Source organism: Pinus tabuliformis, chromosome 5_1 (genome assembly GCF_031772625.1).
Source record: "Pinus tabuliformis cultivar Carrire ecotype Pingquan chromosome 5_1, CPIR1, whole genome shotgun sequence".
Taxonomy (NCBI): domain Eukaryota; kingdom Viridiplantae; phylum Streptophyta; class Pinopsida; order Pinales; family Pinaceae; genus Pinus; species Pinus tabuliformis.
In genome coordinates this window covers 392307670-392315855 of record NC_142305.1, presented here as the reverse complement: position 1 = coordinate 392315855, position 8186 = coordinate 392307670, and positions in this window count along the sequence as shown.

Here is an 8186-nt window from a genome sequence, read left to right as displayed (position 1 = left end):
ATGGTCATAACTCATGACTGCATGATCATAAACCTAGAAGCATATCATCTATTGAAGAGTTTGTTGATGGCTTTCTTAGACATTTTCAAGTACACCCTGCATTGAGCATCCAAGAGGAAGCCTTCATCGGGCATCATCAAGACATTAAAAATCTAGGTAATGAGCAAGAAGATGAGTCCTCCTTGGGTCCACATAATGAAAATGATTATTTTAAGGACACATGTGCTAGGAAAGGTGAATTTATGGAAATGGAAATTGAGACCAACCTTAACTTTCTCAAGGATATTACTCCTGATGAAACCTCTTTTGAGAACCTTGAGAGAGATGATCCCATTAACCCCTTGGAATATGAAATTGAAGATTATTTCCACATTGAAAAGGAGAAATGGAAAATTTTTGGTCCTCAATTTTATTGTGCTCCCATTTACGAAACCGATAAGGAGGATGAGGATGAAATTGGTCTTCCTTTCCCCTTAGGCACTACTTATGATGACATACCCATTGATACCCTTGGGAAGGAGAGTCTTCACCTTCCTTTGCATAAATAGGAGAAGTTAGAAGTGATCAATTTTTCTTTTAGAAGAAACCTAATCTTTGGTACTAAGGACATTGATAGGGCTCCCACTTCTCTTGAGTATGATTCTACATTCAAATCACTTGAGCCTTTAGATTATCATTTTAAGAAAGAGAAACCTATTGAATACAATACTTATTTCTCCCTTTTCCTATTGGTCAACATATTGAGTTCTCATCAAGTGATTCCCTTGCCCCCGGTCATATGATTTCAAGTAAATGTGAGCCTTTTCCCCCTCATGAGTATAGTGTCAAGGAAAATCCCTTCATTGAATATAATTTATCCCCTTTGACCCATCCTCAGGATTATGATCACTATGTGACCTCCCCTCCCCGCTGTGACCATCAAATTGAGGGACTTGTTTGTTGCGCTCCTTATTTCTCTCACCCTTTGTTCCCCTCTCATCACAACCATGTGACATCCTTGAAGCATGATATTACAAGTAGTGATTGCGATGAGGAGTTCTCGAGAGTCATCATTCGTTCCTGCATTATGTATCTAGAGGGGGAGACCTAGACCTCTAGAATGATCATTTTTATGTCTCCTAGGACCACCCTCTACCTTGAATGGAGATCATATTTTCCCGCCTCCCACCCGCTTCATTTTCCATGTGACTATGTCCACATTCAATTTCGGGGTTGCTACATGAGTAATCATATTGGAAGGCATATGTATATTGATGTGATTATATGTTGGTTGCACTAGCTTTATGATTACACTTAGTATTAACATTATTATATGCATGTTAGGGTAGGATGCATTGCACGTTGATTTTCTCATTAGAACTTGTTGCATATGATGTTTCCCATGATAGATTAGATTGCATATATATTGTTGGGCCTCAGTTTTGGTCTATTTTTGCTTAGGGAAACCTACTTAATCCTTATATTTTCCATCCATTTTCCATCACATCCATCTCATTTTGATGTATTTTATGCATATTCAGGTGTTTAATTTTAATTTTGCAATTTCTAGAAGTTTTTATGAAAATTGAGTTTCAAGTGCAATTTTGGACTGAATCAGAAATTCCCGTAATAGCTATGTGGATGACATGTTTGCAGGACACTTGGGCTCAAGTTTGATGCATGGATGGACAGCTTGGGAACTAGGACTAAGCTAACTCCACTTGGTTCGGCCAGAACAATCTTTATTAGGCCCGGTCAAGGCTGGTCAAACATGACTAGTCACCAGAAAATCCCTAGGAAATAGGGCAGTTTTGAGATTTTATGGGATTGACCATATTTCTTGGGATGAATTGGATGAGTTCAACTTAGATAGGTGGATATGAGTAGATATGAGTGTTAGAGATAATATAGATTAGTTTGTTTCATTAAACCTCTATTTAAAGCCAAGACTTTGATGGCTTTTGTAAGGGAATTTGTATGTAACTGTTGTATAATTTGAGTTGGGAGCTAATTTGAAGAACTTGTTTCATTCCAATTTGTTGTTCATGCTTGTTTGATTTACTAAAGTTGCTGTAGCTGAGATTTCTTCAAGTGTGCAAGGCAAGGGTGGAGGGCCCCCACACCAAGCTAAGTACACTTCTTGGTTCAATTTTCATAGTTTTCATAGACTAGTTTTTGTTTCAAATGTATTTAGATGTGTGATGATTGTTGAATGAATATTGGTTTAATTCTAATCTACATATGAAGGGACACACAAGAATTTAAGTTAAATTCTCCTTCTATTTGATCTTGAACTAAAACTGAATTTCATTCTCCTTTTCTTATTTGAAGTTATTTTATGCATTTCTGGTTTGAAGCAATGGTGATTGTGATATAGTAGGATTGTGAAGAAGGACAATCTGGACCTCCTTAGTTAGGAGCATCTTCTTCTACATCTTCTGCATCATAAACCATTGTTAATTAGTGCTCTTAGATTTATCTTCATGAAAGTAGTATTGTAGGGAAAGACAACCTGGTTCTCCTAAGTTAGGAGCCTCTTCCCTCATATATTACATAAGTGAATTAGAAATTGTTAAAATAGGTTTATATTTGTAATATGTACTTCTTTAAATCTTCAAATTTTATCTTCTAAACTTGATTATATCTGATGTCCATATACAGTGGATTTGCCTCCAAGTTTTACAAACCCGGATTGATAATTAAATACTTGTGTTAATTTAGTCACTAAATTAGCCCAACAGATATATATATATATATATATATATATATATATATATATATATATATATTGATTGCATATTTTATTTCTTTTTAGTTTATGGGCTAACATTAAGCATGGATGATCATTAGAAACCGTGAAAAACATGTTGCCCCATGGCTTTGATCTTTTACATGTGCAGATAATAGGTCTATAGTGACCAAGAGATTGTTGGAGTTCTTGTGACCTCCTGTTTGAGTAGCCTTGTCCACTTCTTCTAGAGATCACATCCCAATTAGAGCCAGATGTTACCCACCACTTTGTGGGTGACATCCCCAGGAGAAAGTTTTATCCATGATGAGCCTCAACCGATAACCAGAAGCCCCTTGATGTCTTCGACTAGCTCATTGTGCCATTTCTCTTCTGCCTGAGCCAACCATGTGGTCCCTCACCCACCTTATTGGTCGTATATTTGAAGGTGGGCCTCCCGAATCTGAAGGTATGTATTGTTATTTGATAATTGAGCATTGGTTTTACTTATCATGGATACATCTGGGTATGGATTAATGGGGGAATTTGGCGGAAGAGTGGGCTTAGTTTGTGCTCTTGTCCCCTTGATCTCTTTTGGGTTGTTACTTAGTCATGTGGGATCTCCTTTATTGACCATTTGGTTCTAGGGTGGTACTATTTGGGAAACCCCGACTTTGGGTGCGTGGTCCCGCTTCTTTAGTCACACATATTACTCCCTTTCCACTCACTATACCCCCATTCATCTTTTCTCCCACTTGGGTCCACATTCCCATTCTGGGTCCACACAGGGCTAGTCTCCCTATCCCTTTGCCCCTATCTTGGGTTAGGCCTAGAATGATTCCCCAGAGGTTGAAGCAATTAAAAGAAAAGGTGAAAAGCATAATTGGCCACATTTAACAGGAAACTATACCACAAAATGCAAAATATGGCCAGGACAAAATAATCATCATGTGGGCAAAATCCATTGCATGATCTCTACCCCAATCCATGGCCATCACCCTAGTTCCATAGGCCCTAGATGAGCCTCCTTTATCATTCAGGAATCCATGATTGTCCCAACCCCTAGAGGGAAATGAACCACCCTACCTAAAAGGGGGTAATCACTGTTATATCTTACACATCATGCTCTTGTACTTTGAACCCCAAGCAGTTAATTAAATAAAATTCATAAAAGGAAAAAGGTGTATGAAGAAGGGTGGAAAAATCAAGGTTGGGGCACCTCATGAACCACGACTGCTCCCTCCTATACATTACATGCCTAGGTGTGGGTTTCCCCATATCTAGCTACCCCTATGCTCCACTATGTGTTCTAGCACTGCCCCTCTAATTCCCTATTCAATCTCACTTATTTGTCACTAGCCACCCCCATTAGAGGGATGTACCTTGGACATACTATCACCTTTAAGGGTTGCAACCACCTAATAAGGTACTTGGATAATGCCTCTGGAGCTTGGAGACACTAGCACATGCCAAATCCCATTACGGAAGGGCATGCCATTATGAAGTGCCCACTTTGTTATCCATGATTTGTAATCTCTTTTACCCAATTATTTTGATGATTGATTGTATTGGAAGCCTAGGGAACACATTGGATCTTATGCAGGATTATAGGTGGTTTCCATTTGGTTTTGGTCTCCCTATATGGGATCCTAACCCCCATAGGTCTACATTGTCACATGTAGGGTGTGCATAGAGATCCATGGGCATCCACGGTAGCAGACAACACTCCAAGGATCTTCATGGATGCTCAAAAACTACTAGTGATACACTTTTGGGTGATGGTGATATGCTTGGTACATTATTCCCAACAGGCCCCCACAGGAGCCCCACACTCTTGGCAGGTGTCCCAGGACTTGTACGATGTCATGGCAGCGTTCATTCCACCACTTGGACCCTTTCAAAATATCTACAGGCATCTTTGATTCATATTGAGACCCATGGGGTCATTTCTGTGCCCTCAATCCCACTCAGAGCACCATTAGTATACTACTTGGAGAACAAGGGAACACCCCCTTGTCCATCATATTCTGAGGAATTTATTCCTCAATATGTCACTTTAGGATATTATTGGGCCTTTGGAGGGGCCCACGACATGTACATATTAGTATTTGGCCTCTTGTGAGGCTTATTTTTACACTTGTGAGCTTGTTTAGCTGGCTTGTCACCAATAGGGATTTTATTTTCACATTATTAGGGGCTAAATGTAGGCCATAGGCTAATTCGAATTCCTTAGGAGGCTATATATTGATGTTAGATACATTCATCCATATCATCACTTGACTTGGGATCTCTCTAATATAGAGAACTTCACATTTTTCCTTGGGGGATATTTTTTGGAGATGGATGAATTTTGATGTATGGATTTGGGGTATTTAACTTGTCTTGGAGCTTTGTCTTGTAAACAAAATTTTGGATGGATATACTCTTTAACGTTGTTAGTAAATTTTTATGTTATTACTCTTGTTGTTGCATACTATTAAAACTAGGGCTAGTTGTTGCATGATTGAAATGTGGAATTGAGCATGTTTTAGCTAATTTAATGTATGGGCCAATGTTATTAGAATGAAATATCCTAGAGATTATTTTTTTTGATAATATTTCATCGTTTTATTTGAAGTATAAATGCTTGAAGGCCACTTTTATTTTTTGTCTTTCAGCGTCAGTTGAAGCTGACTTTCTAGGCCTCCTTGATCAAGAAACCAAGTTCTTACTCATCATCGTCCTTGAATCCATATCCCCAAGTGAATTAGGCATTTATCCCTAAAAGGGTGGTCATCACCTTCTCCTTTTTACCTTTTATCACTTTTTCCCAGGTATATTCCTCAAAGGTCACCTAGGACATCAATTTCCCAGGAATTAACCCAAGGAAAAATTTTGATATTTTACAGGCTATTGTGTTGGTGGGTCCTCTCCCTTTCCTTCAAATTTTAGGCAATTCTAATGGTGTAATCTTTGGGAAACCCAAGCCCTAGCTCTAGGATTGAATTCTACCTAGGCATCCCCAAGGCTAGACCTCAACAGGATCATTTCAATTCTTGTTTGGTCACTTCTTTTCACCTTGTCCAGGATAGGAACACCATTGGTTGGTACATTCCATCCCCTAACTTGGGTTGGGTCCACTTGGCCCCATGTGGTCCCACTTCTTAACAAATATTCTTTGTCGATGACCATTTGGGAGTCCAAGTTTCCCAAGGATTATAGGGATTGAGAACCTCGTTACAAGCTTATGCTTTCTCCCTCAACCCTCCAATCCTCACCCCTTACCCATGGTGGACCAAGCTCCTTGCTTAAAGTGCAAGCAAGTTCCATTCTTCACTCCATCATGGGGAAAGAGTTGTTAGGGTCACTTCTCACCTATCCATTGACATATACTTTACAAGTGATCCCTACACTATTGGGACTCCTCCCATTAGTGAAATTTCATAAAGAGCATGGAGACTTTTTTGTGGTGATAGTGGACTGAGCCTCCACTAATTCCCTTAACCTTGCAATTGACCTCTTAGGAACCCCTTTACGTCCCCAGCTAGTTTGATTTGTAATAGTATCAAATTTGTAGGTTACAACATTGGGCCTTTATGGATCCTAAACTAAAATATTTAATTTTATTTATGTTGTGATTAGAAAATCAAAGGGTTTTCAAAAAGGTTTGAAGTATGGTTGAGGAGCACAATTGGAAGAATTCCATTGGATCGCCTAGAGGTGGTGAGGAACCTGATACTGAGATTGGAATGATGGGTGGAGGAACTAGTAATATAAATAACTAAGAATCTGAGATATTGCAAGTAATGCGTAGCTCGAAGGCATACTTATATAACATAAAGGCCAACTAATAAAGATTGTCTAAAGCTAAAGAAGACAGGAGGAGATTAATGGTTATCTATTGATAAAATGAGAAAAAAATAGAGTCAATAAGAAAATAACATAAACTCACAAGAAGAGAACTAGAGTGAATGAATAGACACAATTGATTCTATAACTTCTAGTGGAAGCAAGTCTCATGAATTTGATGAGGAAGAAGAATAGAGATCTGAAAGTAGTACTTCTATATCCAAGAAGAAGAGGATTACATCACAGTTGAAAGTAGAGTTTAAAAAGATTAGGCCTCAAAATTTTGATGGTGAATTCGAGGAATGGGAAGAAACATGGCTTCTTAATATGTCCAAGTGTTTCGAAGTCTATAATTATCCAAGCAATTTGAAGGCTAAATTGGAAACTTACCAGTTGACTGGTAAAGTAAATTTATGGTGGGAAGAGAAAAAAACTACAAAAGAAAGCAAAATTAAAAATATGACTTGGAAACTCTTTATAAAATACTTTAAAAAGAAATATCTACTTGAAAGGTATTTTTATGAAAAGACTAGAGAGTTCCACTTGGGACAATCTACCATGGATGAATTTGTAAATAAATTTATGAGTATGTTGAGATGTGTACCATACCTAAAGGAAGAAAATGATAAAATATGATTGTTCATTATTTGTTTTTATTTTTAATATAGGTAAAGGATTGAGTTTGATAATCCAAAGACCATGGATGACACTATAAGGAAGGAAAATTTGTGTTTTAAGCGGAACTAGAAGAAAGGTGATAACTCTAAAGGTTGGATGGTCAAGAAACTTAAGAAGTTCAGTACTAATAAAAAAGGGTTTAAGAAACCATCATTTTCAAACACTCTCAAAGGTAAACAAGGCAGAAATTATAGCAGAAGCGTGAACCAGCCAAGAAATTTGGGAAAGAAAAGTGGGCAAGGGGTTAGAGCAGCACATAAAATGTTTGTAAAAGAAACTAGACCATCGATTAAATTTTGGGGTTGTGTTGAAAATCATTTATGGAGAGACTATCCATAAAATCTAGTAAACAAAATGGGAATAGTAAATAGCCTGCAAGAATCCTCTACAACCAATGATATTTCCTACAACATTTCGAGAATTATTACAACACTAGATGGAAGACAGGTAGACCAGCGGTCCACTATGGTGGAAGTCCAAGGTAAAATTTCTAAACAAAATATTTCAGTAGTAATAGACCATCTACCTTAAGTTACATTCCCTTGCTATATTTGAAATGTGTGAACTTAGAAAGGAAAAATAAATCAAATATTGGTTAGTACAACTAGCCACAAGAACAAAAAGGAAAGTGATAGAAATAAGAAAGAAATGTTTATTAAACTTGAATGGAATGAATACTCAATTCAAATTGAATGTTTTACCTTTGGATTCATATGACGTGTTAATTGAGATGGACTGGTTAGAATCTCATAAAGTTTTGAATTTCCTAGAAAAATCTTTCATCTGTATTAATGATGAAGGAGAGGACTATGTAGTGAAAGGAGTACCAAGAGCTATTTATCTGAGGCATATTTATGCCTTTTAAACTGAAGAAATGTGATTGTAAAGGTTGTCAAATGTTTGTTGTCCAAGTTGAGGATTTAGTTAAAAGAAAATAAAAACCATCTTTAGAAGACTAACTTTTTTACAACAA